This window comes from Anopheles coluzzii, chromosome 2, assembly GCF_943734685.1.
Source record: "Anopheles coluzzii chromosome 2, AcolN3, whole genome shotgun sequence".
Classification (NCBI taxonomy): domain Eukaryota; kingdom Metazoa; phylum Arthropoda; class Insecta; order Diptera; family Culicidae; genus Anopheles; species Anopheles coluzzii.
Window position 1 is genome coordinate 69,928,555 of NC_064670.1, and position 11,493 is coordinate 69,940,047.

The window sequence follows — 11,493 nt, forward strand, 5'->3', positions numbered from 1 at the left end:
TACTAAACAGGTACATAATTCAATTAGAAACATGCATTTTAGCATCAATATCAAAGCAATTGGCCACAACTTCGCCAAAAAGCTGTTTGTTAACGCTTTTTCTCGAACGTCAAATTTTTCACTTTTTGTCAACTTTTGTCAACTTTATTTCCTGGCTGCTCCAGCCCGTCAAACATTGCGAGGGTTGCGAGTAGTACCATCTGCTCGAAATCTTAAGATATTTTAAATAATACTTATTTTTTATTCATAAATATATATTTTTTGCAGTGTTATTCGTCGAAACGATCACTATTTCAAATTTTGTGGATTGTTGCAAAATAAAATGTCTAAATTCAGAAGTTTAGTATCCCGTCAAACATTGCAAGGGTTGCAAGTAGTATTATCTGCTCGAGATCTTATGATATTTTAAATAATATTTATTTTTTATCCATAATTTTTTTTGTGGTGTTATTCGTCGAAAAGATCACTTTATCAATTTTATTGGCTTTTTTCAAAATAAAATGTCAAAATTCAGGTGTTTAGTCTGCTACAAATCGCTTTGCTAAACGTGATCTCGCGATGCTATAATAACAAATTCCCGCCATGCAATTTACAGCGATTAGCGAGGGCGCGCGAAGGCTCGCACGTCATATAAGTTCACCGCCCCAGAGCCCTCGCATAAAAGAGCTTGCGCGCCTTGGTAGTTTTTTCACCCCTAGTTTTAGCAGTCCCGCCATGCAATTGACAGCGATTTGCGAGGGCGCGCGAGGGCTCGCACGCCATACAAGTTCACCGTCCCAGAGCCCTCGCATTAAAGAGCTTGCGTGCCTAGGCAGTTTTTTCGCCGCTAGTTTTAGCAGTTATAATTATAGCACCCCGAGAGCAGGTATAACATTGCAAATTATAGCTTACTAAACACCTAATTTTATAGCGATCTTTTCGACAAATAACACAGCAAAACAATTATAATTGAATAAAAAATAAATATTTTAAAATATTTTTAAAATATCTTAAGATTTCGAGCAGATGATACCACTTGCAACCCTCGCAATGTTTGACGGGATCTTAAGGTTTCGAGTAGATGATACCACGTGCAACCCTCGCAATGTTTGACGGGTATAAAGCGTGATCTTTTCGACGAACAACACTGCAAAAATATATAAATATAAATATAATACATAAATATCTCTATTATAAAATTCTAGTAAAGGCTGATCAGCGTTACATTCAAGCGATAGCTTGGATGTTTTTTGCTAAGTTTACATTCATGCAATGACAACCACATCGACTATAGAAAACGCAACGCCGACTTAGTTTTTAGTAATTTGAAAGGTATTGAGAAGAATGATACAAATTACAGTCTGAATTTAATAATTGAACGTTTTTTCGTGGTTGTTGCAAACTATTGCAACAGCACTCTTTCTTTCGCCCGTAGTAGTATTTGGTATTAAAAACAAGCGTTTTCTTAAGCAGTCTATATTATTATTTTATTGCGACGCTAAAAATCAATCGCTTTACTCGGGCTACCGCGAAAGAGCCCAGATAGCAAAGCCGAAGGCCTTTGTATGGGAGCCATCGCGCTGATCAAGGCTCACTTTTTCGCGCGCATAAAGCAAAATGTGCGCGAAGGCGAAAAAAAACCCGAAAGCGCTTCGTGTCCTCTCTCGTGTTTCTAGTTTTATTCTCTCTCGCATGTCATCACTCTCTCCCAGTTTTTCGGATTGAAATGAGAATTCACTCTCTTGATTTGGTTGCGGCAGTCTAGCTGCTTCACACTCTTTATTCTCTTCTTTTTGCAGTTCCCACAAGAAGATTCACACATGTGTTCTCACATACTTACATACACACACACGGTGGTTGGAAGCCTGGCGCGGCTGTTTCCAATTCTGTCTTTTCTTCTTCCCTCTTCACACCGCGCTGGAGCCCGTGGTGGTGCGCGTGTTCAGCCTGCTTGGTTCAGGAAAGATGTCATCAGATTTGGCGCGCCTCAACCGCGGTGTTGTATGAAGGCTGTTGATGAAAGTACACAATTAATAGACACACTTTGTTAAAAAGATTACACTTGATTTAAAGATGTGACAAACTTACCTTTGTGCTTGAGGATCAATTGAAACTCTAACGCCTGTGCACACAGTGTCACACTTTTTAAGTAGTTTTAGGAACAGCTAGCGGTAGCAGCACACATCTGAAACTTGTAATGTGCAAAACATTGCATATTAGAATAATATTAGAATTAGAATAAATGTCACATAGCACTAGACACTTAGAAAAGGACACTTACCCAAACAATTAGATGATAAAAATTCGTCCTCCGATGAAGCAGAAAGAACACCGCGGATGGCGCAGTATGGAAAGTGTTTCACGCAGGAAAAATAGTTCACGCAGCACACAAACACACACTCTCACATCCACGGTTCAGAGCACACTGAAGTCGCTCTTTGGCTTGGATGGAAAAGAGCAAACACCCTGATGAGTGCGATGGAAGAAAATGACGTGTGTTCAACAGGGATGGGTAGAATCCAACATACGAAGTGTGCAGGAGAATTCTCTTCGTGTGGCAAGAGAGAATTGACTAACACCCTGATGAGCGAGAACGCAACAAACGTTGTGGAATGTAGAAACGGGATAGGAATAGTAAGCGAAGGCAGTTTTTGGACATGAGGGGGTTGAAACTGGGAGAAAAAAGCTTCGGTTGCTACTTGGGAGTGGCCTTCGGTCATTGCCTTTGCCAGGACGTTCGGGAGCCTTTGAGCGATCGGGAATATTCGGCTCGATCGGTATCGGATGCTTCCTACACTACGCGTTTGTACCGCGCTCTGTCGGTAGATAACACCGACAGATCGAATCTAACGTTAATTATTATTAACAGTTGTCATTCAATATTTTTCTATACATGGGCCTAATTTTTGGATTAAGTATAACTAAAAATTGTCTTCTACAACGTGTAAGTAATTTTTTCCAATAAGTGGTAAAAAAACTGGATCCGGATGTATGAAAACGTAGCGAAAACATTCATACGAAAAAGTAACTGAAACAAATGACCTTTTTTTAAGAGTAACGGGTCATACCGGCCTCTATACAGGTTTTCGATACTTAGTATCACTTAGCTGGATAGTCAATCCTTTCTTAGGGCGACGGTCCATGTGATTGACATGTTGTTAAGATGTCCGAGTTGACGATAGTACCTTGGGATCCCTCGATGCAACAAGAAATAAAAATATGAAAACTGGACTGTATGGTTCCATTAGTGAGTCAGATTCAGGTACTATTTAGGTTCCGAAATATAAAAGGGAGTAGTATCACGGCCAAGCTACACGTACCGGACGACATCGGACGATGCCATAAATCCGTTTAAGCCAACTGTCAAATCTCATACAAAATCGGCCCACTGTGATCCGACACGGCCCGGCCCGACGCGAATCTCTTGTCTGCGGTCCTACGTTTTATGGCATCGTCCGATGTCGTCCGGTACGTGTTGCTTGGCCGTCAGGGCTCGGAATCAGGATCTGTTCCATGACTGACATGGAATATTAATCAGTTCAACGATCAGTATGGGGTTCAGTTCCAATAGCGAAAGGATCCAATGTGGGATCAGTACGGTACGGTTTTTGGAGCCGTTATACCGGTATATATACAATTTCAGTACGTGTGTCAGGAAAGTAAATTTATAAATATTTTAACACATAGCAATGGAAACATGTTTAATCTTCGCTATCACAAGCATTTACACCGTCAAACACAACAAATTTACGAAAAAAGTATATGCTTATGGCGACTTCGTTGTACCTATGGCATGGTTCCTATAGTCGTCGTATTGTGTTACTATAGTGTTGGTAAACACTAACTGTTTGAGGTATCTTAAAAACTGTGTAAAATATATATGGAACTTAGTTTTGAAGCTGTTTTCATTTGAATAGCAAGAATCACATCCATAATATTGATTTCATACATAATTAGACCGTAAAAAATGTATAAATTTGAGTGAAAAAAATATTGACTAAAAAACTGTATAACGACTGTAGTCTACCCAAGCTGGGAAGGATGTGCTTGATTCAAAGTCGATTTTTCACTCAGTTGGATATGCGAATTTCGGCCTTTATTTTGTAAATTACTTACAGGAAACTCATTTCTGTTGCTTATTTTTGTAAAAACAATATGAAGTGTTAACAATTACCTTGGAAAAAAAATAAAATGTCCTGTTTTTACTAATTTTATAACTATGAGTGCCTGTTTTGTGTATCTATAATGGGACTATGGTAAAAAACGCACGCAAATGCAAAAATATGGTTCAAAGGCAATAAATTTTAGTAAACCAACAATATTTCATGAAAGCTATGTTAAAAAAAATATTTATTGCGTTGCTATGTGGCTATTTAAAGCGTTAACAAAAATATGAGTTTCGTTATGAAATCCTTAAGATTTTGGGAGAATGTTGACACATTTCACAAAATATGGGTTTTTTTCTGTCACTTCAATGGAATGGCCCAATTTTACTTTTATAGCCTTTTTAAAATATCAGAAAATATGAAACAATGACATAAATAACTTAATTGCTCTTAAATTATCGTATGGAGCATGTTGTGCGAGTTGCGCAAGCAGCGAACGACTTGGGCAAACTGACATTTTGCTGCTTGGGTTTGGATTTTTGTGACAGTAGAATTGAAGTGACAATAAATGAATTTTTAGTCTTGCATGCGATATCAACGAAGAGAGATCGTCTTGTCCGTAAGGGCTCCCAATTTTACGGTGAAAGAAAACCTACTACCCCACCCCCTCAAGTTACAGTCCACCGCTAGAGACACAACAGAGCACATTTTAAAAGCATTACCATTACCACCACTGGTACTACACCGCTATAGGTACGTTTACCCTATAGGGTCAAGATATATCTTCGGAATGGATCAGGATCAGTTAAATGACCAGTAAGGGGTTAGGATCAGTTCTAGGATCAGGTTCATGACTAATTATAACACCTATATGGGAATGGAATCAGTTCCAGCACCAGAATAAATTGTATAAAATTTCAGGTTCAACATGGGTTTGGGATTAATGCATCGCTTATGAATGCATCACTTGGAATTAACAACCACTTGGAATTTGCGTTGTCTTTTAAGAAATCCTTTACATGCAGTTAATTATATACACCAGATATGATCTTGCATAACCCTGTAACCGGGCCAAATTAACTAGTGAATACAAAATTAATATTACTTAAAATATGTTTTTTCGAGCAGAAAAATATTTTAAAATATTTTTTTTAGATATATTTAAATAGATTTCGAGCAGATGATACCAATCGCAACCCTCGCAATGTTTGACGGGGTTCGATTTTGGGGCTTCTGATGGATTCGAGAATCGTTCGACGTATATGATAGGCCTGTAAGTCTCGAAAGCTTGTGAAGGCGAGCATGTCCACGAATGACGTCACTCCAAATAGGATAACATGTCCTTGCAGTCAAATCAAATGTATAGCACAACAAATATGCGTCATATTTTTGGGTTTTAGGCCTTGTTTTGCCCGATTGAATAAATCGATATATTTTTACAAAACCAGATCACATGAACGGCAATATTTAACGTATATAATCATAGAATGACAAAAAGCAGTTTGGTATAAAGCAGTGCTCACATTACTCGAGAGCAGGGGCGGAGCACTACGCAAACTAAGTGGCTACGTGGAGCTCCGAGGTGTCGAGAGAACATTAGCAATTTAAATTGAACATGTTTGTGTGATAAAAATGGATTTCAACGGCTAGCAACTCAGATATTAGTTCAGGTTATTTCGTATCAATTGAATTAGGATTTGATAATGATAAAGTGAGGTTACACTTATTTACCCGTGGGTAGGTATAAATATTTTATAGAACGATCATTCAAAATAGCATGATAAACAAGTTAAGTGAAGTATTCAAAATAGCAAAATAAACACTAAACACGTGATTTTTTTTGTGAGTTTTTTTTAAATAATGATATATACTAATATATGGAGCTGACAAGTTTGCGTTGTTTATGAAAACTTAAAGAATTCATTACAGGTAAAAATACATATCAATCTTATTTTATTTATAAATAAAACTTAATGTTTGTTCGTCTGTATCTACTAGCTCTCATCACTCAATAACTCGACTTTTATTACAACGAATAAAATAAGTAGAAAATAAGTAGTTTATTGTTTTGAATTTGATTTTGTGTGCTGAACCCTATAAATAAAACAAAGGGGCAAAATAGACCACAACATTGAACTTCAGGCTTTGGTTTAAGCTCTTGCAACGCGGTAGAATTGTGAGAGTAGATATTTAAGTTTAGTATTTAAGTGTTTTGTTGAAGAATTTAGTCTTGACCTTGACGATATAGTAGACATACAGTACAGTTTATTTATATAAAGCTAGTGTATTGTAGCGACCTTAGCTTATACCACAGCCTCATCATGTTGGTCCTTTCAAAACATAAACCCAAGCTCCCAACCACGCTGGTTTTCGCAGGTCTTTTCGGGGATAATTCGTTAACGAATTATCCCCGAAAACATCAATGAAATACAGATTAGTTCCGGGGATAGCGAACATACATGAATTATGAACCCATGCAAAAAAGAGCTAATCATAGAAATGAACATTCGGATTCACTCCTTTCCCTCATGTTCCAATTCATGCTCATGCTTCATCCTTGATGCTACCAACCACTTCGCTAGTTCTACTTCGAATCACTTTGCCAGTTGCTCTACAATGATATGGTATTCATTATCGTGCTATTTACTGGTTTTGTTGTATGAAGGGGTACTGATACTAAATGAATTAAAAGAAAGAAATAAACCAATAAAACTAACAGATTGACTATTAACTACGCATTTTTAACAATGAGTAAAGGGGTTTGAAGTTAGTGGAGTTGGATGTTTTAAAAATAAAATAAAACTTTAAATCATCAATGAAAACAATAAAAATGGAATTGAACTCAGGTCGACCATGGTACAAACATTACACCATTACCATTTAACCATAACTACTCCATGAACATGAATCGTTATCTTTCAGTTTTAAATCCTTTAAATATGAACAAAGAGATGTGTAAAAGTTCATCGATGCGTGTGAGAGAGTAGGGATGATGAATAGAAAGAGATAACATGAGTTTGTGTTCATTATCCCCGAAAAATACCGCTTGGGAAGACCATTTTGCCCCATGTAAAACATTTTACAAACTTTAACTCTAAAAAATTTACTTTCAATCAAAATGGTTACTCATACTCAAATGATTAAATCATAGATAAATATCATGTGTTTGGATACACATTCTTTTTTTGCTCTAATTAAATGTTAAATTCTTACAGAAGCTTATTTCCGAGATCGTGAAATTAACATAGCTTAGAGCAAACATTTTTTTTTTCTAAATTATTCTGCTGTTTTTTAATGTAATGTTATGAAACGTTCATGTTGTGCTTTAAACATTGTATTTGATATTTTTCAATAATTAGATGTCATCATAACCGTGTTAATTTGCCAATAATGCAGGTGACACACTCGCCCCATCTATCCATTTTGCCCCAGAATCCCCTACATTTTTTTTGGCAATCTATGAAACCAATCCTCCAGCAACTTCACCTTCACATTTGGGCTAATCCATATTCTTCTTCTTATTGGTATTTGGTTATACTACTCTTGTTGTTTAAACTGCTTTCATCGTTTACGGTTTTCTGTGGCTGATGATGTTTGTGTATCGGGCTGTTCTCTTTGGATACAAATATTGGCATTTGATTCTGGTCACATTTTTAAATATTTTTTTTTTATTTACATTCCTAATAGAATTTGCAATATTAATAACATAAAGTTGTTGCTTGGTTTACTCTATGTGATGTATTGATGTTAGGCCGCAAACCTCGTACGAAAACCTGTTTATTCTGCTATATCGGTAAACCAATAAACTCATTGTAATCCAAGCCCATGAGTACCTAAGGCAAGAACCAACTAAAGTTGTTATGCCTGATATAAAGGAACGAATACTGTTGTTTTTTTTTTATATTACTCAAATTTCATATTCTTCTATTTTGAATAAAATGATCAGTTAGTAGTAGTAAATCCTTGGAGCCGGTCTCGTAGTACAGTCGTCGACTCGTGCAACTTAACAACATGCCCGTCATGGGTTCAATTCCCAAATAGACCGCGCCACCATATGTAGGACTGACTATCCTGCTATGGGGGGGGGGGGGGGGAATCAATTAGTCACTGAAGGCCAAGCCCACAAGTGGGTACAGGCAGGCCTTGACCGTCTTCGGTTGTTGAGCCAAAGAAGAAGAAGTAGTAAATCATACGTTGAACGACTGTTTATCCTAGCATCATATTAAATTGAATTTCGCATTCATGTTACTGTTGTATAGAAATGTAAAATATAGTTAGTGTAATGTAAATCATTTGATTTCTTAAAATAATTCAAAAACAGCTGCAATTAATTGAAAGTTACAATTTGTTGTGATTTCTATGGGCAGAACAAGAATAATTAAACAATCTAAATGGCCACGAGGAATCACAAAATTAGTTGATGTCTTTGACAAAGAAGACTTCTTTGAATTTTAAAATGGATAATTAATGTAGCTTTTCCACCAAATGTTGCCTTTAAGGCATCAATTTTTGGAGTGCGCACTAATTTTTGACTCTAACGTAGTATTTTTGCTTATAAGTAATCAAGTTTTAAGTCTTATAGGATGATAATTTGATGATGATAATTATAGAAGTATTTCAGCAGATTTTTGACAATTGTTTTTTTACATTACACAAACAATACAAAATCTGTGTAATTTTAATTTTTTTTTAGCAAAAAACAATAAAATTTTCTAAACTCTAAAGCTATTGTTTTCACCTGAATATACCCGTCAGTTTTTCACTTCATTAAAACATCCAACAGTTGTTAACATCTCTATTTAGCATAACAACTGTATCATATTTGCTATACAGAGCTTACTATAATATACATTATCAGCTATAGACACATTGTAACACACTTTGCAAAGCCAAATTACACCATTGCAACACATTCATTATAACAAATCAGCAAATCAATTCACAGCATAGCAATACACCCAGACCATACCGTTCATAATAAAAAACAATTGAGACACATTTATCGAAAACAACCGAAACGCGCAGCATAAGCATTTCAAGCGATACTACAGCAAAGTAGACACGTATAGGAACTTATCGCTAAAACGCAGCGTAAGCAAAGATCGACCGACGCACCCGTTCTTTGGCTAGAACAGTTTAAACTTTCCAGAACATTCGTAAAAACACTAAAACCGCAGCATAGGCACAACATGACAGACACCTCACTCCGATATAAAATATAAATTGCACCTCATATAAATAACTTTCAATTGGGATAAAAATACATTCCAAAACCAAATGTACGAAACCCATTGAGTATAAATAAAATCAATTCCAACCGTGGCAAGTCAGATTCGTTCGGACTGTCAAGCTAGGACGTTACGCTGCCTTAAAACTTCGCCTTCCAATTTATTTCAGGAGTGTAGTTATGTCCCGCTACCCAAGATAAGGCTTCTTAACTCCAACGTTTCCAGTAAGGGAAACCTCCAAATGATTTCTATGATCGCCTGAACGATCAAGTGTTGAAAAGTCCGCTTCGACCAAAGCTTTATTCTACCTCGATACATGTCAGCGAAACACTGATCTACCGCGATGGTACGCGTTGATCTGTTGTACCGTATGTACGCCGTAACACATTACATGGCGACCGTATTTAAAACCGAACTTACTACATGGCGACCGTAACTATCTCCAAACTTTGGCCGTAACAGTCAAAAATTGATGCCTTAAATACAAAAAATGATGCGCACTGTCAAACATTGATGCTTTAGAGCCAAACATAGGTTAGTTAGAATCAAAATTTAGCTGCAACGACTGTTAGTGAACGACTTTTCACTTCAAACAATTTAGCAGGCCTTTAATTCCAGTGGCTGCCCAATGCTGTAACCAATGTTAATTTTCCACTGCTCAACGTGATTGAGTTATTGAGCTTATTGAGTATTAGAATTAATGTTGCTGTGCTTACCTTTTAAGACTTTCCTTATATTTAAAATGATTTCTTTATTGATGATGTGAGCCAGAACTTATTGGCTCGTAGAATAGTAAAATGATTTGCGCACACGTACATAAAAAATCAGATGGATACACATTGGTTAGAAATCTTCGGTTCAATTTGGGTACTGCACATTCGCGGCAACGAGGCGAAGTATGTTTGCACACTGACATCAGATTGCAGACTAAAGCATCGATGGCAAACCGAGTTTGTATCGGACCCTACCGGGAATAATGTTCAATCCTGCAATCGTCATTTTTCCCTCTTTCTCTATCCTTCAGGGTCTTTGACGGGTCCTTAGATTTTGGGCTGGCTTCTGTGTTGTTGAATGTTTTCCTTTTACATTTCGTAGCACACCTTTTTGTCGAAAAGGTGCAAATGATCGGTCTTGCGGCGGACTGTTACCTGAACAACCAATTCTGCTACATGAAATCCCGGTTAGGTTTATTTATGTCGGTACGTGCGTGTGCCACTGTGTGCAGTCAGATTACTTCCTGAAATTGTGACCCATCTAGGAAATAGGTAAAACCCATACTCGACCGGGTGTGTCACGGCATTTTTTACCTACTGGATGTATTTTCTTTGCCATCAGCCGTTGGTAACGAAGACAAAATGTGTGAAAGCAGTCGATATAGCTAAATAATGGCAAAGGAAAAGAAACAATAAAACGACATGTGGTTCTTTTTAGAGGATAATTCTTCAAAGTTACGTTAAACATTTCTACTGATTCATATGGTGTACTTTTGATAACAATAAAATATAGAACAAATGCAGCACTTTCATTAAAATAGTTAAGTTGAGTTTTTATAAATCTCTTAATGAATGAAGCATTTTTAATTATTTGCAACTAGCTCAGAACTTCATTTGGTATTTGTGTACCTTTTATTAATTCGTGCACAAGCTATCACGAAATTTCCTATCAATTAATAAATCAGAAGCATATTTTTTGGGAACATTGATCGCTAGCCCGTCATAAATAATTGTCGTATTCATCCATCCACAGACAATCCAGATTGATCAATCTGGGAGAGAAATGGAATAAAGCACTGTGCGACTCTACAATTGTAATAGAAATATGGGGTGTGATACTTGGAGTGACTTTTGTCGTACTATTACTTTCCCACAAGACAGTTGAACACATTGAAAAAGAAAAACTCTGGGCATACAAAAAAATTCTATATTCGAAAATGTATAGAATTCTCACAGAAAACGAAACTATTTGCTAATGAATGCATAACAATGGTACTTTTTACGTTCATATTCATTAAGATTAACAAAACATGCATTGTAGCGTAAAACCACCCACATCAAAGTTTGGCAAACCAACCCATAATTATTTTAAATATATTCTTCAACTAGGGCAACAATCGCATTTTGCCTCCGAGTTGAACTTCTTTGTTCGCTGTTACAGATGATTTTTATTTATGTTATTACATA

The 11,493-nt window shown here is 36.5% G+C and overlaps 1 long non-coding RNA gene across 1 annotated transcript; it reads right to left on the reverse strand.

Moving 5' to 3' along the window:
- Positions 1-1,264: 1,264 nt before the first annotated feature.
- LOC125906572 (uncharacterized) lies at positions 1,265-3,578 on the reverse strand. The gene is made up of 3 exons (XR_007451934.1): positions 2,261-3,578; positions 2,068-2,170; positions 1,265-1,989 (listed from the first exon to the last, which is right to left on the reverse strand). It is a non-coding gene; the product is annotated as an uncharacterized LOC125906572 (long non-coding RNA).
- Between the last annotated feature and the right edge of the window lie 7,915 nt (positions 3,579-11,493).